The sequence below is a fragment of the Fukomys damarensis genome, unplaced genomic scaffold, assembly GCF_012274545.1.
Source record: "Fukomys damarensis isolate Sample0158 unplaced genomic scaffold, DMR_v1.0_HiC HiC_scaffold_4, whole genome shotgun sequence".
NCBI classification, from domain to species: domain Eukaryota; kingdom Metazoa; phylum Chordata; class Mammalia; order Rodentia; family Bathyergidae; genus Fukomys; species Fukomys damarensis.
In genome coordinates, this window is record NW_022900916.1 from 61,943,108 (window position 1) to 61,967,328 (window position 24,221).

Genomic DNA, 24,221 nt, shown 5'->3' on the forward strand with positions numbered 1-24,221 from the left:
TTGGGGAATTACAGAGTAGTGATAACTGTCGCAAAGTGTAGAACACTCTTCTTGAAATATAATTTTAAAAACTGCTCCTGCCTCTCACATATTTCAAAGGATACTGGATTTGGTTTGTCTACAACTTGCTGGAGCTCCACAATGACTTATTACTTAAGGAATGGAATAGTAAAAAGGATGGAGACACTAATGACTATAATAAATCATACATCATTAAAATTCTTCAGTAATTTTGTGTGACAGATTTGCTTCAAACGTAGCTTTGTATAAGCTTTTACACCGTTAAAAAATATATGTGTATGGGTGTGTACAGACATATACTCAGGGATACATGGTCAGGAGATAAAAGGAGGCAGATTTGGTTAATACAAAGTGTAGTGGGAGAGAGGGAAAATGCTGTTTTCCTGCTTTGCTTTTTGCCTTCTTTCTCTTAGATCATCTCCAGTGCATGTTTTGGCTTTGCTTTTGCAACTAATCAAGAGATTATGATGGAATACTTGAGGTATTCCCTCCCACTTTTTATCCCTCTGACATAGAATTATTTCATTATAAGCCACCTTACCTCAGTCACGTCTTTTTCAATTCAGAATCTCCCCTGGTTTCCTAGTACCCATCCAACAAGGCCCCAAAATTTTGGATTCAGCCCCAGTGGTCTTTCTAACACATGTTCCACTGCCACACACACCCTTGGCTTTCTCCCCACAATCCTTCTGAACCTACCAGCCTGTCTAATGCTTTCTCTGTTCTTCTCCATCAACCACTAACATCATGTAAGATTCATTTTAAATCCCACTTTTTGTACGAAGCTTTCCTAGATCGGATCAGCCAAAGGGATTTCCTCCTCCTCTAAATTTAACATGGAATTATAGTAATGATGGTGATAATAAGAATGATGATAATAGCCAATATGTCCTGGACCCTCTTAGCCCCTGATTCTGCATGAGACATAGAGCATTATTAACCCTCATATCACAGGTGAAGATAAAAACAAATGAAAATCTTTTTTTCTGGTGGAAAAACTACAGAACTGATGCCCATTGGACAACTTGGACATTCAATCACCTTTGAACCAATTACAATGGCCAGCCCTTGAACCACATACTGGCACTGTGGGAGAAGGATGAGCCAAAATCCATATCATACTGACTGATGTCAGAGGGAGGGGAAGCTCCCAAAGGAAAGCTGGGGTTACCTAATATGAGAAAGGATTCCGGAAAAGCAAAAAAATCCTTTCTACCTCCTTACCTGAAAACTGTTAAGCACCTTTAGCTTTTGCTGCAAAACTATCTCCTTTTCCTCCTTAAGTAAAGCAATGCTTCTTGTCAATATGATGTGAAGTCCATGCGTTAACATACCTCTCTTCTCCAACCACATAGCAAAGAAATAGAAAATTCTGTAAACACTGGGTACAAAACCAATTAAACATCTTTCTAGACCAAAAAACAACAGAATAAACAGCTTTGAGCTGAGATGGGGTTTGTGGACAAAAGACAGGTTTTTTTTATTAAAGATTGCAAACATACATGACAAAAATGAAGATACTAAATAAAAATTTCAAATATACATGTATATATATATATGTGAGAGAAAAAAAGGATATGAAATAAACAAAAAATTATGCAACACAGACTGATAATCCAAATACATTATTAGTTTTAATTCTTAAGGTCAGACTTTTTCTCCACTTCCAGATCTCGAACCTCTTGTGTTATCAGGCCATTGGATATACCTATGAAAGAAGGCCGAGGAAGTACTGACCACCAATGAAGGCTATACCTTCAGCTGGTGAAAGTCTACAGATCAAATAGTTTCCTGGTGAAGAATCTTGCTAGCTCATTAATTGGATCTACAATATCACCAAGATCCCCTCAAGAATGAGTCTGCAAAATGTAACTGTAACTTCCAGTTATAGGTACATGGTAAGGCATGTGAGGCTACTACAAAATACTCTGGAGGGAAAGATGTAAGCACTATGTGGGGAGGGTCTTAATGAAATATGCCCAGCTGAATGTAAACTCTGAAATTCCAAAACATATGAGAAGATACAATATTAAGATAAACTAAACAAATAGAACATTTATGTGCTTCAGATGAAAATAATTTGTGAAATAGTCTGATGAGGACTTTAAGTAAATTTAGAGTGTCCAAGTAAAAAAACAAAGGAATTATTTTCATTTCTAAATAAAGGCCAGAAAACAAACCAAACAGGCAAACAAAATTAGTACTGAACATGGTTTGGGAGAGATCAGGACCACAGTGGGATTCCACTTTGCACCCAACAGAATGGCTAAAATCAAAAAGAAAATAATAAGTGTTGGCAAGAATACAGGGACATTGGAGCCATTAACAAAGATAGTGGGAAAATCTGGCCATCACACAATTTATGGTAATAAAAGGAAACTAGATTCAAATAGGCCACTCATATCACATGTACCCTGCAAATGATTTACTATAGGTCCTGCTTTATACAAAACAACTTGCTTCAGCTCATCAGTAAGAGTCACAGTAAACTCATGTTTAAACTCATGTTACTGAGTTTGTTATAAAACAACTTTCAAGATGTTTTTAGTGTGTTGTTTTGAGGTACATTATTCAAATAGTTGTCCCATTAAAACAAAAAGGTCCACATGAAAAAACAAGATCATGAATGAAAAGAAAACTCATACTGACAATGATAATGCTCCAAACATTCATAGTGTTCATATTGAAAGGACAAAGTTCATATAACTCATTCTCTTCTGTGTTGAATCCAGTGGTCTTATCCATCACATAAAACAAATATTATTTATCTGAGTTACATTATTTGTATATGACATTTTTTATTACATTCATAAGCTTGTTTTATTTTAATAAGATCTATAAATACTATGGGTTAAAATCAAGTTTCTTTGGTGTACATATCATATGAGTGTGTTAGTCAAAATAACTGACCTCTTTAGATGCCCATGTGAATTATTTTCCTCTAAAAATTCTGGATATTTATTCCTTTGTTTTGAGAAATCAGTGAGATAGCTCAGGCAAGGAATACAGATTTAAGGTTTGGGCCAATATATAATGGTCAAAACCACATTTAAGCTAGATTTCAGTGAAAAAAAAAGAACATCATAAACTTCACTTAACTAGAACATTTGAAATTGGTGTGTTTTAAATAAGCAGAAATACACATTTTAAATTTTAAGCTTGAAAAATATTCTTAAGGTGTATTAGTCTATTTTTCTCATTGAAGAAGATAATATTTATTTCATGACTTAGAAACCATCAGTACCTCAGGCTCATCCTACAATGATACATTTTTTATAGATACATAAATCAGAAAAACAAATAAGAATGCACCCTTAAAAACACAGGGTATGAGAAATAGTCATGCCATTTCTCTCCTTTTCATCAATAGAATGTATGATATCTCATTAATAGCTATGTGTCATTACTTGGAATCCAGTTAATCCAGGTTTTTTTCATGCATATATTCTTACTTTGATGTCAGATTCATAGGTCTAACTAGGGGTAGGGAGAAGGAGTAAATCAGTTGTCCCTTTTTGAAAAATACCCAGGAAAATTTCTATTGAACTGTGTGTGAATGCTATGGACAAGAAATGGAGAAAGGAGTGAGGGAAGACACCAAAAAATGAGTAAGAAACTATATCACTAACCACTTAGAAGTTTACAGCCACTGGGAGTGGAAATTGACCCTGTTTCAGACAGGGCCACAACACACAGATGGAGTGATCACTAAGGCTGAGACAGTGTTTGAATATGTGAGATTCCAACAATATCCACAGTGGAGTTGGCAGCTCTCTCTATAGGGAAAAATTCTGTAACTCATCCAATTAATAAAGTGATGTCAAATGGGGGCTTCAGGAGTGCCACAAGCTCTGGGAAGAGCCCTGTCCTGGTAACACTTGTTTGAAACATTAGAATAAAAAGTAATTTTAGTTATTTATTAGATTTTCAGGTTTAAAAAAGCGAGAAAGGAACAGCAAGCACAGGATGAGAGAACCAGTATCCAAAAAGTTGAAATATTTGGCTGAATTTAACAAGATAATTACAATGGGGAAAATGTAAGTTCCTGCACTCTGGCCCATACAAAAACACTGTACAAATACAGGATGGGAGAGGCATGGAACAGCGTGTGTGTGTGTGTGTGTGTGTGTGTGTGTGTGTGTGTGTGTGTGTTGTTTTAAGGACTCAGCTTGAATTGGCTTAAACTGACAACCATACAAGGAAGAACTATAAATGACTAATAAAACTGTTAGTCATCATTACTAAAGAAATTAAAACAGTAATATTCTAATGAACCAAACTGATAAAACTAGCAAGAATGATGATTCTTGAAGTCAAAATGGGTGTGAAGAAATAGGTATTCTCGCTGCCCTTTTGGCCCAGCACAGCTGAGGAGACCAGCAGCAGCTTGTGACCCTCTTCAGCCCAGCCCAGCAGAGGAGCTCAGCCCATTTAGCCCAGCGCAACAGGGGAGCCCAGCTGCAACACAGCAGCATCCGTGCCCCCCACCTCACCCCATGAACAAGAGAAAAAGGGTCTCTCTGAGGCTCCTAAATGAAAATTCAACCTCACGGGAAAAGTGAGGAGAATCTCTGCAATAAAGGCACACCACACCACCATAGTTGGTAAGTCAGAGGGACCAGCACCTCACATCAGAACCTGGTCTAACTTCAGAGGAAAGACAGCTGGAACCTGCAGTAGAACCTTGCAGAGTTCAACCCAGCAGGAGGTCAGAGATCTCAACTTGGGCCTTGCAGCCAAAAGTCAGCCTGAACCTCAGGGGACAGCTTCTGGCTTACTAAGACTAATTAACTTAGATCTGCACACTCTTGCCTGTGCTGTCTATTGTGTCAACAAAGGCACACCCTGAAGGAGGCCCTCTATTTCTATTTGTATTTTGTAATTTTCAAAAATATTTTTCTCGTCTTTAAACATTTAAAAATTTTTATTTATCTTTTTATTTTCTCAAAAAGTTTTCCTTTATTAATTATTTTTATCATTCTCTCTCTCTCTCTCTCTCTCTCTCTCTCTCCCTCCTCCTATGTTGATCTTCATTTCTCTCCCTTTTTGTTCCTATTACTATCCTAATTCAAATTTATTTTCTTTTTTTTTCTTTTCTTCTCTTTTTCCTTCTCTCAATTGCCATTAGTTTTCAAAGAAAGTTATTACAGTCTCTAGCCTTCCTATTGCTGTTAGTTTGTTCTGTTTTTTTGTATATTTTGTTCTGTCTTCTCTCCTCTTCAACAGCTTCCTAGAGTTTGTGTGAAATTCCTATGTCCTCTGAACTCACTTCTAACCTTTCTCTATCCTATTTATCCCTCCCTACCCAACTCCTGTTAAGTCCCTAACATGAAGGGTAAAGTTGCTATATTGAAGAGTTTATTCACTATAAACATATTTTGGGCCAGTCTTTGATTTTGATTTAATTCACACAGTTAAAGATGATAAATAACTACCACAAATTGTCATTTTCTAAACTGTGCTCGATGCTATTCGTGTTGCTGAATGCATGACTTGGGCTAAGGTGTTGTGATTGATCTAATCAGTTGTCCTTCCTGCTATAATGATAATGAGATTGCCTCACAGTCATTAGAGACTCAAAACCTAAAGACCAGCTATATCTGGAAGATTGAAGCTTTAACCCAGGAATTAAACAGAGACAGTACAAACAACAAAAATAGAAATGAGAAGACTTAAAAAAGGCATAAACACGGACTTTCACCTCACCAAAAGTAAACTCTGGGGGAAATGAGGTAGAAAAGTTTCACAGTAAACCATTAGGACACCCTGAACTGATAGCAAAGGAAGTAACAAAACAGATGAATTAGGCTCTAGAAAAATTCAAAACAGAAATATCCCAGATAACACAGAGATGGTGAGAAGAATGAAAGACATGATTAGAGACTCTAGAACAGAAACAGATAAAAAAAATTGATGAGCTCAGGACAATGATGGAAACCATGACTGTCCAACATAGGAAAGAAATGGAATCCAGAAACAAATTCAAACAGATTATCCAGGAGATTAAAAACTCTATAAAAAGCATACGTAGCGGAATGAATGAATGTGAAGATAGAATTTCATATATAGAAGACAGGATTGCACTCAGTGACCATGACAAGAGAGGTCTCTTAAAAACAGTGATGAATCATGAGAAATAATTCCACCAACTCTTAGATGATGCAAAGGAGAATAATATAAGCTTGATGGGAATCCATGAAGTAGCAGGAAGAAAGAACAAATGACATTTAAAAAAACTGTTCACAGAATTAATGACAGAAAACTTCCCAAACAGATGGGAAGAATTTGACATACAGAGCAGTGAGGCATATAGGACTCCAAATAGTCCTGATCAAAAAAATAAAAAAGATCTACACCTAGACAAATATTAATCTATATCCCAGAAACCAAAGAGAAGAACAAAATGTTGCAAGCAGTTATAGAAGAAAAACAAATCACAAGCAAAGGAAACCCAATCAGATCACAGCAGGCTTTTCAACACAAACTCTCAAGTCAAGGAGAGCCTGGAGTGAGGTATTTCAAGTCCTAAAAGCAAACAACCTCCAGCCTAGTCTGATGTATGCTGAAAAGCTCTCTTTCAAAACTGATGCGGAAATATGATACTTCCACAACAAAGAACACCTGAGAAATTTCATGAACACCAAACCAACACTCCAAACACTTCTAAACAATAACCTGGAAAAAGAAAATGAAGGTCACAACTCCATAAGGGCCAACAGAACAAATATACCAGGAAAGGCAAGAAATTAAAGGGAGAGAGGGAAAAAGAAAAAAGAAAAGAACCAGTAACAGAAAAATAACATGACAATGAAAAGTCTATTGACAGTAATAACCATCAATGTTAATGGCCTCAATTCACCAATCAAAAGAAATAGAATGGCAGAATGGATTAAGAAGCAAAATCCAACAATATGCTATATATAAGAAACCCACTTAATCCACAAAAGACTGAGAGCAAAACGATGGAAAACAGTTCTCCATGTGACAGGAGCCCAGAAAAAAGTGGGGGTAGTTATCTTATGTGCAGATAGAGTAGATTTAAAACTAAAACTAATTAAGATAAACAAAGAAGGCCACTACACATCATTGTAAAGGGAAAAATACAAGAGGAACAAATGACAATAATAAATATACATGTACCAAATACTAATGTCCCCAACTATACAAAACAAATATTAATGGATAGGAAAAACAAAATAAGCACTAATACAATTGTAGTGGGGAACCTCGATAATCCACTGCTACAAACAGACAGATCATCTAGACAAAAAAATCAACAATGAAATAACAGAATTGAACCAAGTCTTTGAACAAATGGACTTAGTAGATGTCTACAGAGTGTTCTATTTCATAAAATCAGAATATACATTCTTTTCAGCTGCACATGGGTCATTCTCCAAAATAGACCACATGCTATCCCATAGAACACACTTAAGTAAATGCAAAGGAATTAAAGTTATCCCCTGTATATTATCAGATCATAGTGAAAATAAACTGGAGATCAATAGCATAAGAAACTGAAAGAAGTTCACAAACATATGGAAATTGAATAACACTCTCCTGAACAACCAATAGGTCACAGAGTAAATTAAAGAAGAAATTAGACAGTTTCTACAATTAAATGATAATGCCAATACAACATACAGGAATCTATGGGACACAAAGAAGGCAGTTCTACAAGGGAAATTCATAGCAGTAAATGCCCATACTAGGAAAACAGAGCAAGCTCAAATGAACAACTTAATGCTTAATGTTAAGCTCCTAGAAAAAGAAGAACAAGAAAATCTGAAATCTTGTACAAGGGAGGAATTTATGAAGAGCAGAGCAGAAATTAAAGCAATGGAGACTAAGAGAATAATACAAAAAATATAAATGAATCAAAGAAGTTGTTTTTTTTGAAAAAATAACTAAAATCAATAAACACTTAGCCAACCCTATCAAAAAAGGAAAGAAAAGGCTCAAACTAATGCAATTAGGAATGAAAAAGGTGCAGTCACAACAGATCCACCAGAAATCCAGAAGATCATCAGTACCTACTTTGAAAACCTGTACTTTAATAAAGTGGAAAATACAGAAGAAATGGACAGATTCCTAGGCACATATGAACTTCCAAAGTTGAACAAAGACATAAAAAGTCTAAACACCCTAATTACATTCAGTAAAATTGAAAATGTAATTAAAACACTACCAACAAAGAAAAGCCCAGGTCCTGATGACTTCACTGCTGAATTTTATAAGACATTTAGAGAAGAACTACTGCCACTACTCTTTAAACACTTCAATGAAATTGAAAGGGAAGCAATACTTCCAAATTCATTCCTGAAAGCAAGTGTTACTTTGATTCCAAAACCAGGGAAAGACCCAACCTAAAAAGAGAACTACAGGCCAATCTTCTTAATGAAGATATATTTTTTAAATCCTCAATAAGATAATAGCAAACAGAATACAGAAGATCATCAAGAAGATTATACAATCTGATGAAGTCAAATTTATCCCAGGGATGCAAGGATGGTTCAACATATGTAAATTAATAAATATAATACACTGTATTAGCAGAGTCAAGGACAAAAACCATACGATCATCTCAATAAATGCAGAAAAAGCATTGACAAAATTAAACACCCATTCATGATAAAAACCCTACAGAAAACTGGAAGAGATGGTCTTTAGCTCAACCTGATAAAGCCTATCTATGAAAATCCAGCAGCCAACATCATACTAAATGGTCAAAAACTGAAAACCTTCATGGTAAAAACAGGAACAAGATAAGGATGTCCACTATTACCACTCCTGTTCAATACAGTTCTAGAAACATTAGCCATGGCAATGAGAAAAGAGATAGAACTAAAATAAATAAAGATAGGAAAGGAAATAGTTAAACTGTCACCATTTGCTAATGATATGATACTCTACATAGAAAACCCAAAAAACTCTTCCAAAAGATTTCCAGATTTAGTAGAGTAGCTGGATACCAGGTCAACACTCAAAAACCAATATCCTTTGTTTGCACAAATAACAAACTCACAGAGATAAATTAGGAAAATAATTCCTTTCAAAATACCATGCAAAAAAATAAAATATCTAGGAATCAATCTAATGAAGGGACAAAAGACCTCTACACTGAAAACTGCTGTACTCTGAAACAAAAGAGATAGAAAAAGATATAAGAAAATGGAAAGGCATTCCTTTCTCCTGGGTAGGAAAAATCAACATAGTGAAAAGGGCCATATTTCCAAAACTGCTACACAGATTCAATGCCATCCCTATTGAAATCCCAACAGTATATTTCACAGAACTTAATAAAACAATCCAAAACTTCACCTGGAGCCAGAAGAGACCTAGAATAGCAAAAAACATTCTAGGCAATAGATACATGACAGGGGCTATCACATATCACAATCCCCAACTTGAAACTATACTACAAAGCCACTGTGATTAAAAACAGCATGATACTGGCAAAGAAATAGACCTGAGGATCAATGAAATAGATTAGAAGATGCAGAAACATCACCAGGCATACTCAACTACCTCTTCTTTGACAAAGGAGCCAGCCATCCTTAGTGGAGGAAAGATAGCCTCTTTCATAAATGGTGTTGGAAAAACTGAATTTCAACTTGTGAAAGATTAAAACTACACACATATCTTTCACCATGTACTAAACTAAAATCCAAGTGAATTAAAGATCTAAATATCAAAACAGAAACACTAAATTTACTTGAAAATAAATTAGTAGAACTCTCAAAGACATTGGCATAGGAAAAGACTATGAACAAATCCTCAGAAGCATGAGAACTTACACAAAGAATCAACAACTGAGAAGTCATTGTATTCAAAAGTTTTTGCAGTGCAAGAGAAACCACCAACGAACTAAGAGACAACCTACAATGTGGGAAAAAATTTTTATCAACTCCTCAGACAAAGGACTACTATCTAGAATATACAAAGAACTCAAAAAACTCAGCCCCTCCAAATACAAAGCCCCAATTCAAAAATGGGCATCTGAAATGAAGAGACATTTCTCAAACAAACAAGTAAAAGCAGCAAATAAATATATGAAAAAATATTCAATATCACTAGTCATTTAAGAGATGCAGATGAAAACAACACTGAGATTCCATCTCATCCCAGTAAGAATGGCTGCTATCAAGAAATCAAACAACAACAAATGCTGGTGGGGTTGTGGGAGATGGAAATAAAGTGTTTGTAGATGGGGAGGGGAGGAGGGGGTGAAGGGAGGGCAGGGGTAAGGGGAAAAAATGAGAATCAAGACTTGCCATGTAAAGGTACAAGATCCCAACAATGAATGTAACTGTACCGTATCCCTAAAATGTACCAATAAACTCAATTAAAGCTGAAAAAAAATAATAATAAAGGAATCTTTCTCCATTGTTGGTGGGAGGGCAGACTGGTGCAACCACTGTGGAAAGCAATATGGATATATCTCAAAGAACTAGAATTAGAGGTCCCATTTGAGCCAGCTATCCCTCTGCTGGGTATCTTTCCAAAAGAATTAGAAGAATCATACCACAGTGATATATGCACACAAGTTTCTAACAGCACAATTTGTAATAGCTAAAACTTGGAAACATCCCAAATGCCCATCAGCTGGAGACTAGATGAAAAAGATGTGGTTTTTTTTCTCTAAAATGGAGTACGGGAGACATTTATAGCTAAATGGATGCACATTGAGGCTATACTCTTAAATGAAATAAATAGAAACACAAGAATAAAATGTTGCACTTAACTCAGCCATCCCTCTGCTGTATCTTTCCAAAAGAATTAGAAGAATCATACCACAGTGATATATGCACACAAGTTTCTAACAGCACAATTTGTAATAGCTAAAACTTGGAAACATCCCAAATGCCCATCAGCTGGAGACTAGATGAAAAAGATGTGGTTTTTTTTCTCTAAAATGGAGTACGGGAGACATTTATAGCTAAATGGATGCACATTGAGGCTATACTCTTAAATGAAATAAATAGAAACACAAGAATAAATACCAAATAGTTTTCTTTGGTATGAAAAACTAAAAGTGTAAATAATGTTCAAAGTGTATAATTGATAGTGTGTGAAATAGGAAGAAAATGGCTAAAGGGGAAGTAGGGAGGGAGGGGAAAGGAAAATAAAAAATGTGAAGAAAGGAATAATGGAAACAAAGTCTTTGTAAACAGGGAAGGGTGAAGGTGGTGAAGGGAGGGCAGGGGTATTGGGAAAAAAATAAGAACCAAGACCTGTCATGTAATGGTACAAGATCCCAGTGATAAATGTAACGTATTGTTTGCTTTAAATGTACCAATAAATTTAACAGGAAAAAAAGAAATGAAATAGGCATTCTCACATACTTCTTGTAAAAGTATGAGTGGATATATCCTTCAGGAATATTTTGAAAATGCATTTAGAAATTGTAAAACCATATAGATTTTTCATCCTAATTACATTTTCAGGAGTTTTCCATCTTAAATAATTAAGGATAAACATAAATATTTAGCTCCCAGAATGTTAATAGCAGCACTGTTACTAATGATAAAACATATACTCACAGAGAGATACAAACAAAACCTCTCAAGTTCATGCTAGTGGCTATGTTATAAAATATACACTACCCACCATAATTTCTTGACTGTCTAGAAAGCACATTCTCAAGTTTTAACCATAGTTATCTCGGTGTAGTGAGTATTAAGTGGCACTATTTCCTCTTCCTGCTTATTGAACATTTATCATTTGTGTAATTAAAAATAATATTTGCTTTTAAAGACTTCAATGTTCTTGTTGAAAGCAAAGTCAACGAGAGTCCACTGGCTAAAATAACTGTCAATATAACCAACTTTGTCTACAATGACAGATTAGCATTTTAAAAGGACATATTATCGTTCAAGTATGGAAAGATCAGATCTGTATACAAGAATGTGGAACTCCTTCCATTTAGGGAGCTACTCTTTGGTAAGGACACTGATACAGAGGTTGAAGGATGTCTGAAGCAAATGGATCAGAATGGTGAGAAGATTCAAACACATAGCAGAATATTGATGTTGAAGAGAACTGGGAACATCTAGTTTGGATAGAAACAGATTCAGAAGAACATGGTAACTATTTTTACACTGTTTAAAAAGTCATCAACTAAAATAATAATCATCACTGTGTGCTAAATGTATGCATTACCTTAATCAATCCTTGCCACAGGTCTGTAAGAGAGAGATTGATAATATCCTTCCTTAGGAGACAATGACACTAAAATTTAGAGAGGTCAACCACAAATCACACATGCATTAGTGATAGAGCTAGCATTCAAAACTTTAAAAAGGGTCTGTGCAAGGATGTCTGCTATTACCACTCCTGTTCATTATAGTCGTGGAAACATTAGCCAAAGTAATTAGACAAGAGAAAGAAATAAGAACAATAAAGACACAAAAGGAAAAAGTTAAACTGTCACTGTGCTGTTGATGTGATACTCTACATAGACAACCCAAAAAACTCTGCCAAAAGACTTCTGTAGTTAATTGACAGATTCAGTATGGTAGCTAGTTACAAGGTCAACACTCAAAAATCTTGTACACAAATAACAGACTCATTGAGAGAGAAATTAGGAAAACAATTCCTTTCACAATAGCATCCCAAAAAGTGAAATATCTAGGAATAAATCTAATGAAAGAGACAAAAGACCTCTACACTGAAAACCAACACTGAAAAAAGAGATCAAAGAGAATATAAGAAAATGGAAAGAAATCCCTTGCTCCTAGGTAGGAAGAATAAACATAGTGAAAACGGCCATACTACCAAAACTGCTACACAGATTCAATGTAATCCTGATTGAAATTCCAACAGCATATTTCATAGAACTAGAGAAAATAATCCAAAAATTCACTTGGAACCAGAAGAGACCTAGAATAGCAAAAGTCATTCTAGGCAATAGACACATGACAGGGGATATCAAAATCCCCAACTTGAAACTATATTACAAAGCCACTGTGATAAAAACAGCATGGTACTGGCAAATAAACAGAACTGAGGATCAGTGGAATAGATTGGAAGATACAGAAACAACTCCAGATGTACTACTAATCTTTGACAAAGGAGCCAACCATCCACAGTGGAGGAAAGATAGCCTCTTCAATAAATGGTGTTGGAAAAACCAGATTTCAACCTGCCAAAGATTAAAACTAGACCCTTATCTTTTACCATGCACTAAACTAAAATTGAAGTGGACTAAAAGATCTAAATATCAAAACAGAAACAAATTTGCTGGAAGATAAATTAGGTAGAACTATTGAAGATATTGGCATAGGAACAGATTTTATGAACAAATCCGCAGTAGCATGGGAACTAGCACAAAGAATTAACAGCTGCTTTTTAAAACAATCTTTTTAAAAAGCTTTTATTCTGCAGGAGAAACCACCAACAGAGCTATGAGACAACCTACAATGTGGGAAAAAAATTTTACCAGCTGTTCCTCGGACAAAGGACTAGTATCTAGAATATATAAAGAACTCAAAAAAATCAGGTCCCCCAAATATTAAAGACCAAGTTCCAAAATGGGCATCTGAAATGAACAGATGTTTTTCAGACAAAGAAGTAAAAGCAGCAAATAAATGCATGAAAAATGTTCAACTTTACTGGTCATTCAAGAGATGCAGATGAAAGCAACATTGTCATTCCACCTCACTCCAGAAAGAATAGCTTCTATCAAGAAATCAACCAATGACAAACGTTGGACAGGTTGTTGGGAGAAAGGAACCCTTCTTTATTGTTGGTGAGTGTGCAGACTGGTGCAATAACTGTGAAAATCAATATGGAGATACCTTAAACAACTAGGATTAGAAGTCCCATTTGACCCAGCTATTCCCCTGCTGGTATCTTCCCAAAAGAATTAAAAGAACAATACCATAGTGACATATGCTCGCTCATGTTTATAGCAGCATAGTTGTAAAGCTTGGAAGCAGCCTAATTGCCCATCAACTGGGGACTGGATAAATAAGATGGTTTTTTTTTATATATATATATATAAAATGGAATACCACTCAGCCATAAAGAATGAGAAACTAAAGACATTTACAGCTAAGTAGATGCACATTGAGGACATACTCTTAAGTGAAATTAATAGGACACGTGTAAATACCATATAGTTTTTCTGGTGTGATTAAAAGTGTAAATAAGGATCAAAATTTATATTTGATATTGTATAATAGGAAGAAAAAGTCTAAAGGTGTAAGGGAAGAAGGAGGAGTAGGGAAATGGTAAGAAGGGAAAAGAAAATAAGAGAAAAGGAAAAAATGGAAACAAAGTCTTTGTAAATAGGGAAGGAGAGAAGGGGTGAAGGGAAGGCCAGGGAATGGGGAAAAATTAATAATCAAGATTCATCATGTTAAGTAAGGTACAAGATCCCAATGATGAATGTAAATGTAATGTATGCCTAAAATGTATATCAATAAAAGTATTTTAAAAGAATATATGAAGGACTTAAAATAATTAGACTGCCTAAAATAAAAGACCCAATCAAATATGGGCAAGTGAAATGAATGGACACTTCTCAGAAGTACACATGGCCAATAAAGGTCCAACATCTATGGCCATTAGAGAAATGCAAATTAAAACAAAACAAATTTCATCTTATACCAAAAAGAATTGCTACCATTAAGAAATCAAATAAAATGAAACGAAAAGGGAATGCAATGAAAAGGGAAACTTTCTACATTGTTGCTGGGAATATAAACTAGTACAACCATTACAGAAGCAATATGGAGATTTCTCAAAGAACTGAAATTAGAAATTCCATTTGACCCAGAGATTCCCTCCCTAGGTATTTTCCCAAAAAAGCTAAAGACATCATGTTATATTGACACATGCATATCCAATGATTATAGTGCACAACTCATAATAGCTGAATCCTGGAAACAGTTTGTATATTCATCAAAAGATAAATGGAAAAAAGAAAATGTGGTATCTATATGTAATGGATACTCCGTGGCTATAAAGAAAGGTAAATTTGAAACATTTGTAGGTAAGTGGTTATACCTGGAAATTATAATGTTAGATGAAATGAATCAGATGCACAAGCTTAAATACCACATGGTATCTCTCATTTGAGTAATACAAAGTGTAAATAAAGAGCCAAATAAAAGATCACTGATAGAAGAAAACAGAGAGATAGATCTTTTGCAAATGGAAAGGAATTAAAAAGACCTAGGGTAAGGTTGTGGGTGGGAAAGAAAAAATAAAAAATTTTCAGCTGTATCATGTACACGTATCAAATACCCACAACAAATGTAGACATTATATATTGTAGACACGAACTGAAAATAATAATAGCAGCAATAATAAGGAAAATGAGGAAAGGCAATCTAGAGGCAGAGAGAGAGAGACCTGAGTCAGGAGAGGAAGGGAAATGAAAAAGAATCAAGACATGTTATGTACATGGACCTACTCCCTAAGAGGAATATAAACTTCACATACTGCAAGCATATACTAATAAAATAAAATTTTAGAAAAACACAGATATCTGTGCTCCATCCTTAAGGATTAAGGTGTTCCAAATGGCAGGTCCATGAATCTGTGGTCCCATCGGAATTCAGGTCAACAATGCGCTGCTACCCCACAATCACACACTGGATCCTTCAGACCATGTGTTAAGCATCTTAAAGCTGCTCTGAACAAATACCGAGCAAAAGCAACTTAGAGGAGGAAAGGTTGATTTTGGCTTACAGTTTCAGAAGTTTCAGTCTGGCATGTTGGCTGATTCCATTGCTGTGAGTGTGGGAGGAGGCACAACATCATGGCAGAGGAAAGCTGTTCACCTCGCCTCAGATATTCAGAGAGGAAGGAGATGGAGACCAGATATGGTCCCCAAGGTTGTGCTCCCTCATCCACACCCTTCAACTGTGCCTTACCTCCTGTTTCCATCACCTCCCAGTAATGCCATGAAATCGTGAACTCATTAATGGATGGATCCACTTGATGAAGTGAGAGCCCTCAGGGATCTGATCATTTCCCAGCAGGCCCATCAGCTGGCACCGAGCCTTTAGTATGAGCTGGGGAAAGCATTTCAAATGCAAATCATAGCAAACCTTTAAAATTCTCCTACTTTTTAAAAAGTTAAGCATATGATTTGAGCCAATTTTGTGTCCCCCACAAACCTGTCTCACAGAATGGCCACCATCATGTACCTGAGCCATGCATATGGTTTGTGCGTTTTTTTCAACAGAGTCAACAGGTTGTGCTAAACCCTTGTAAAGTAGTCTTTCATGGTTGGATGTTTAAAAATCCCAGGGTTTGCTAATACATTAGAGATTAGAGATAAATCTTTTGCTTTTAGAACTTCATTTATATTTCTGATCAAGAATGAATAACAACAGATCATTTAAAATTATAAGATTATAATTAATAATAATAATAATAATAAAATTATAAATCTCAGTATGTTCAGATTACCAGAGAGGAAATGCATTTTTCTCATCATGATCTACTCTTCAGCTGTCTAGCAGGATTTGGAAGGGAAGTGGAAATGCTATTATTTGCCAAGAAATGAGAACAATGACCATATGCTAAAACTATGCCTTTTTTAATAATCACAAATTGAGCCTTAGTGTTATTTTTTCAGAATTGCCAAATTCAACTTATGATTCCTTTACAAGCAATTTTGTGCTTCTCCCTCCTTTTTGATGAGGTAAAAATTGCCAAGTGCCCTTAGAGTAAGGAGGAACATCTCAAAATCGAATATCAGGGAGAAAAAAGAGCCCCCTGTACACTGTGCTGGGTTCTCTGTTTCCTGGAAGGCAGCAAATATGATGCCCACAGGTGCCCCTAGACACACAGGATTACAGCCGGCTAACCTGAACAGCCACCATCCTCATATAAGAACCACAGAGGCTTTAAAGGTGATAAGATAGCATTTAGCTGCTGTATTTTATGACCTAACTCAGCCTGCATCCCTTTGCAGAGTGCCAGTGGCTGGCCAACTTTAAACAGTCATAAACATTTGATTAAGGAGTAATTTAATTTAATGATTTATTTAATCTTCAAATCACATAAAGCTATTTTCAAAACACTTGGTTGCCATGTTGATCCTCTTTTAACCTATAGGATTAATAAGTGATGTTGAAATATGGTTGGAAAAAGTTGACAATGAACTTCCTTCTAAAGGAAAAGCCACCTGGGTGGAATATCAGATGTACACATGGACTGCCCCAGATAGCAGGCACTTTTAAGTGACCAACCCTTTAAAATGACAAGCATTTTATGTTGAAATCTTTCCAGAATGTCATATATGTTTTTTGTCATCTTAAAGTAATGGTACACATTTTCATATCTTTTGAGGAATCAAAATTAATCCTTTAAAATAAGTAATCTAGTACTATCTTCAGAGAGTTCAGCTGAAATTTGGTGGAATTTTTGCTCTTAAAATGCCTTCAACACACCACCTTCATCCTTCCATTGAGTTTTTGTAGTACTATACTTTCTTTTTTCACTTAAATGTACCTCTCACAGTTAACTTTTCGTTTTCTTTTAATTTGCTATTAAGTTTAGTGTGTGCTAGAAAACGGGGTCACTGTACTTACTAAGAGTATATGCAAACGAGGAGGTCTTTCTGTAAACTGTGAACCTGGGTGCATACTGAATGTGTCATAACTTCTCAAGGAGTTGCGTTTTTAATAAACTCTGTGTCTCCTCTGCCTGTTGTCCTACAAACTAGCTGCCTTCTAGTTTACAAAAGCGCAAGCACGGTCGTGACAATCGCTGATGCTCATACCATTCCCACTCTGTTCTGGCTATGTCAACTCTGTGTCAAAATCCACACCTTAGAGACGAGCATGCACAGCAGCGTGAGAAATCTAGGTGACTTTTCCTTCCAAAGCCTAGGCCTTTTCCCAATCCTTGATCCTTTATACTTCAGCAGTGAAACAAGATTAGGAGCAGAAGTGTCTTCAAGTGGGAAGGGTACATCTCAGCCCTCAATGCTCTACACATGAAAGGAAGCCTGTACCTTGGAGGTTTTCATTTTCCTTAATCTCCAGGATAAGAGGAGGGACAAAGATAGGAAAGCTAGGGGAAAAATACCCTTGTACCTTCTTGAAATTGTGATTCTTTGAATTTTTTCCCAATTGTAGGCACATATACTATTTGCTCCTATGAGAAAAGGCCCTCATAGAGTAAAAGTTCTAGATTTGGCCCTCAGAGGCCTCCGGGTTCCGGCTCAACCCACCTTTCCATTCTTCCATCGCTCTCTTCATGCCAAGGTAAATCTGTCTAGATCCCATATTACTTTCATTTCTCTGCCTTAAAGCATTTTAAGTGCTAGTAAATGCTCTTCAAGAGGAAAAAGGCAAGGGGAGAATTGCACGGTCAAATAAATTTAGGAAATGCTGAAATCACCAGTTTAAAACATGTTTCCCTACTGTAGGACTTCTCAGAGCGTTTTAAAATACTTATTTAAATCTCCAAAAAGTAAATAAAGTGGAGAAGTAGAAAAAGCCCTCACGCTGTCTTGCCTGAGATAGCCCCAATTTACGACTGGTATCATAGCATAATTTAGAGTCTTTTTTTAGCTTTTAAAAATGCCTCACATTGTAGTGCAACATGGCTTTTCTACAAACAGCAATTGCTAAATTAACTTCACCATCCTTGTCATTTTTTACAGGAACGCTGAAGTGTTCTATGAGGCAGTTTGAAGACAGGAACTTTGTCTTATTTTATAGACAGCAGTGCCTACCGATTCCAAATGGCTAACACTAGGGTGAAGCTTTCCTCATTATTGTCCTTCTCCACAGCTGGAAGTGCTTTCTCCCTCCACTAAAAGTTACCACATCTGTTCTGTGTCTTTCCCTTGTGGCATGTAGCATTGATTGTATTTAGTTTGGGGTTTCAAGCTTTCCCTTCTCCACTATGCCCTTCATAGTTAAATCCTAGTAAGTCTCTCACGTTGTATTCACGCACAATGCCTAACTCGATAAATACCTTTGAAGTACATTTCATTGCGCTGGAAGCTGTCCTTTCCCCCTTTCTCTCATGATAAAGAGGCAGAGGCTCCAAACAGGCCAAAGCTTCCACCACTGCCCTTTCATGCCTTCTTGGAAACCTCAGCTGCCAATTGTCTCTCATTTCCGTGTCTCCTGCCAGCATTTTAAAACGCTCAAGATTTTCCCATCTTAAATGTGCCCGTTCCCAATCTTGCTGCCCAGACACTATGTTACCTTCCTCCTACCTGTCAGTCTCAACTCTCAAGAGTTGAACAGATGACTGTCACTACCGGTTCTTCTTCCATTCACCTGGCACTCCACTCCAACTTGGATTTTCCCCCTATTCCTCCACCCAGTTGCCCATCATAGTCACCAACCACCACACCAAAACAACTGACATCTCTCATTTGGGTTTAGAAATCTCAGATTCTGAGAGAGTTTGCCTCTATAATAAATACTCTCTTTAAAAGTGTTTAATCTTTCTCAGAAAGCTAAACATAAAGGGCACAGGGCCAGAGATTTAGCTCAGTGGTTTAACTGCCTGGCTCGCAAGAACAAGATCCAGAGTTCAATCCCCCATACAAAAAAATAATAATAATAATAACTAAAAGTATAAGGGCCATATTATTCATCGATTCCACTATTAGGTACAGACCTGAAGGAACCAAAAGCAAGCAGGGACTCAAATAGATACCCCATTATTTCATAGCTCCATTATTTATGGTAGCCAAAAGGTGAAAACAGCCCAAATAGCAATTAATGATTGAATGTATAAACCAAATATGGCATCTACATACAATGGAATCTTCTCCAGCCTTAAAAAGCAATGAAATTCTCATGCATGCTGTAATATAGATGAAAGCTGAGGACAGACATGCTGATCTTAAATCAGATGAATGTTGTGTGATGATTCCACTTGCATGAGATACTGAGAGGAGACAAATCCCTAAGAGACATAGTAGAATCAAGGTTACCAAGGACTGGGGAAAGGAGGACCAGGCAGTTACTGCTTTTTGGTACAGAGTTTCTGTTGGGGAAGACAAGAAGTCTCTAGAAATGGCTGGTGGTTGTGCAGCACCGTGAGCACATTTATTGCCATTGAATTGTACAATTCAAAGTGGCTCACAGTATGTGTATTTCACTAGTTAAAAAGAAAGAGAATAAAGTGTTAAAAGTATGAAAGTACTTGAAATAAAAAGTTTTTCAGTAAACAGAACAAAAAGCCTGATAACTCCCTTCTATCCCCCAAGAATCTCCGTCTGGGGGAAAGAGAAGTGAAGAAATCCCACCCTTAGGCAGGCATTTTACACAAGCTTTCTGGAAAGAGCTTTCCATTTAACTTCTCCCTTCTGAACAGTTTCCAATTACTCAGCTACACTTCATTTTACCCATACCAATTTTTCTGTAAAGTTGCAAGCTAGGTCAGATTTTCCCGTAATTTGGGTTATATAGGCAGAGGGGCTTTGCCTAATTTAAAATTGCTTTCCACATTACAGTGTTCTAAAACTTTCCCCTACAGTCCTCCCTTACCCTAACATCTTCCTATCTTACAGAGAAGACAGAGATTTGCAAACAAACACGTAAGCAAGAGAAGTGCCAGCTAATTGCAAATCAAGTGAGAAAACCATGAGGGTTGTGCATGGTACTGGTGGAAAGAGACCTGGCAATCCACTCTTGTAAGCATAGATTAAATCTTACATGGAGCATGAAGTCATCAGAGCCCCAATTTTCTGCCCACTGCATTTTATCTTCAGATAATATTCCCTGTGGTGGTGAGCAGTCAGCTCTCTACTCCGGGGCCTCAGCAGGGAACCAAATCGGAAAGGGTCGCTTTGCAAAGGTAGCATGTTATATGTTAGCGTTTGTTGGCAATGTGCCTATTGCCTGATAAGCAAGTCCTTACAATTCCCAAGGCCTCATAATTTTAACTCTCAAACCCCAAATAGAGAATCTTTCTCCCTCAAAGTATGCCTTAAGTTTGGGATAGGAGAAAAGCCCTAGTGTTTCAAATTGTGAATTTTTATTCCCTTTGGTAGCACTTGGGAACTCCTCGTAAAATCCTCACTCAAAGGATAAGATGTTTGAAATCCCACCTGGGATGGTTTTTTGTTTTTGTTTTTGTTTTTTTCTGTTGTGAATTTGGCAGATTTGGGAGAAAACAGATCCAAGCAATGAGGCTTTTCAGTACACCAAGTTATTAAGGCTTGAATATGAACGGCAGTCGCAGAAAGGGAATAATTCCAAAACTATTAAAAACAGGAGAAAGGATGACACTTGGCATTTGAAGCAATCATTACTTAAAGTCTTTTCTTAGCTCCCCTGAGTTACCTGATGGTCTGAGAGAAAGTTCCCATAAGAATCGGGTAACAGGAAGCCTCTTTCTCGCTCCTTTTTTCCTCTGTAAAAAATGAAAATTAGCCACCAGAGATCTTTACTCCCATGGAATTTCTAGGCGATTCCATGAAACTGTGCCTGAACTGTGCCTTCCACAGAGACACTCCCTCATGCACACGACGCCGGCCTGATTTTGCAACTGTTTATGACTGATTTACGGAACTTTTACTTGGCAGGCCCTGCTGTTACTGTTAGCTGGTTACTATGGATCTTTCAACATGCCACTCTGGCATGTTGCATTAAAAATAACCTCCTAAGACTGTACAGAATACATAGAACAACGGAGCACAGTCATGGCTGTAGGCTCTGGGGCTGCTGTGTGCCTGCACATTCACGTGTGCACTTGGATGGAGCAATGGCAGGAGAAAAATCCAAACACCTAAAAGACCGGGATGTGTTGCACATTTTTTAAGCGTCCTCCAAGCAGAAGATCTCAAATATTTTTTTAAAAAAACTGTGAACTAAAACAAAAATGAAGCACAAACTGTAAGTATTTGTGAAGGCACAAATCCTAACTTGAATCCTAGCACTAGTACTTCCCAAGCTCTGGGATGTTGGCAAGTCACATCATGACCGCAGCTATCTCACCAGCAAAAAGGAGAGCAATAATCTCCACCTGAGACTCATTCTGAGGATGAGGGGAGATAGTCAGGTAAAAGTTCTGCTTACCTTATATTAAGCAAGATAAGCCAGTCTCAGAAAGTTAAAAATCATATGCTTTCTCTTATATAGTATAAGAAATCTAAAAATAAAACAACTAAACAAATACAAAAGCAAAGGAGAAAGGACAGGTAGTCTTCCACCGATGGGGGTAGATTTGATGGAAGAGGAAAGGAAGGGACAGGGGAGCAATCAAGATATAATCAAATATATTTTTAATTATATCAAGATATGCTATTCATGTACTCCAATATACCATCACAAATCTCATTATTTTGTCCTACTACTAAGCACCAATAAAAGAAAAAATAGTTCTTGACTCAGTATTCACACATTGAAGGTGCTCAATAAATAATTATTCTTTGAATTCCTTTAATGAATATTTGCTTAAATGTGTTGAAAGAGATGCTCAGTCATGATTATAGCTGATAATCTTTTCTAGATTACACACTTAAAACAAGCTATATTTCATTAATATCTATATTCTTTACAGTTCTATGGTAGGTGCTAAATATTTATTGAATCAATTAGGAAGAGACAGTCTGTTATAATTTAAAGGGCAACAGTTAATAAACTTGTGGCAAAAAAAAAAAATCACAGACTTCAAGTGCAAACAGAATCCACTGCCAAGCAAACATCGATGTTCCCTGAAACCAAACTAATATATAGAGCTACACATGATTTGTAATGCCAAGGCTGGTTCTCACTGGATACTGCTGAGGGAGGAAGGCTTTTATCTCTATCCTACCCGTGGCCCCAGTCCATGATCCAGGCTTGCTCATGACTCAAGGGGAGAAATGCTTTCCCAAAGTCAAATGCCACAGTCACCGCAAGTGAAGCAGTTTCCTCATGCTACTCACACATCATTGGATCTGGTTAGAGGAGCACAAGCTAAAGTCTTGTGCTGAGGAGCACAGGGTCAGAACTTCACAGACTTCTCCTCTACTTCCACCATGAGTGCTTTTACACTAACAGGAGTAGAGATGTGCAGCCATGGAGAGGGAGTAGATTTGCTTATTCTACCTCCTATTAGGAAGCTAGAGGCCATTCTAAATCAAGACATATAACAGGATCTGTGACAGTAAAGTAATCTTGAATGACAGTAAAGTCAAGGTGAAAATAGTAAATCTGGTGTGTGTGTGTGTGTGTGTGTGTATGTGTGTGCACACGTGTCTCCTTTTCCAATAGTGTCAATGCTTTCCAACCAAGGCCGCTAGGAACACACCTGTAGTTGCATAAGTTTGTTATGCTACTCATTGCAGTGAAAGATGAAATTCACTATGAGGAAACCAAAGGGTGCCTAAATAAGGTGTCAGAAGGCAACTAATATAGGATTTGGGCTTTCACTGGGTGAGGAGGAGCTAAGGCAGTGATGGCGAACCTTTTAGGGAACAAATGCCCTAACTGCAACCCAAAACCCACTTGTTTACTGTGAAGTACCAACACTTCCCCTGTGAGTGCTATTATCGGCTGCTAGGCTGCTGGAGTGATGCTGGGGTGACTTGGCCCACCTGCCAACAGAGACGTTGGCATGCCTACTGCAGCGTGCCTGCCACAGATTCACCACCACTGCTCTAGGGAGGCTGAATGCTGTCAGAGAACACAGGTAATTCTATGGTCGTGTATCTCAATATAGTTTACCTATAGGAAGAACGGACTAGAACAAGGACAAAACTGTAACTGCGGAAGAAGCAACAGTCTAACTACCCTAGCCAGAAGGAGGGCCATTTGGAATTTGTAGTTTGGGCAGACCCATGTTTTGTCTGTGATCAGACATGATTACAGAGTCTTGATCCATCATGGAAACCAAATGATCTTGTCAGATGTTCTGTGAGATTGTAACGCCCAACAGCGTGAAACCAAGGCCCATCTGTGCAATATGCAGGCCTTCCTAATCATGCCTTGCTGATGGATGCTAAGGATATTTTTCTTTCTCATGTGTTACTAAGTTAACAGAAGAGAGAATTGGTAGGCCAAGTGGAAATATATTTCAATACATCTTTGGCTAAAGTCTCTTCCTTCTTGGCACAATCACGTGGTGTTTTAACTGACTGACGATGGTACCCCATGAGTACCGATTAAATACCAAGTTGAGGACCGGGGATTTAACTCAGTGGTTCCACCGCCTGCCTCACAAGGGCAAGGACCTGAGTTTGATCCCCGGTACCAAAAAAAAAAAAAAAAAAAAAAAAAAAT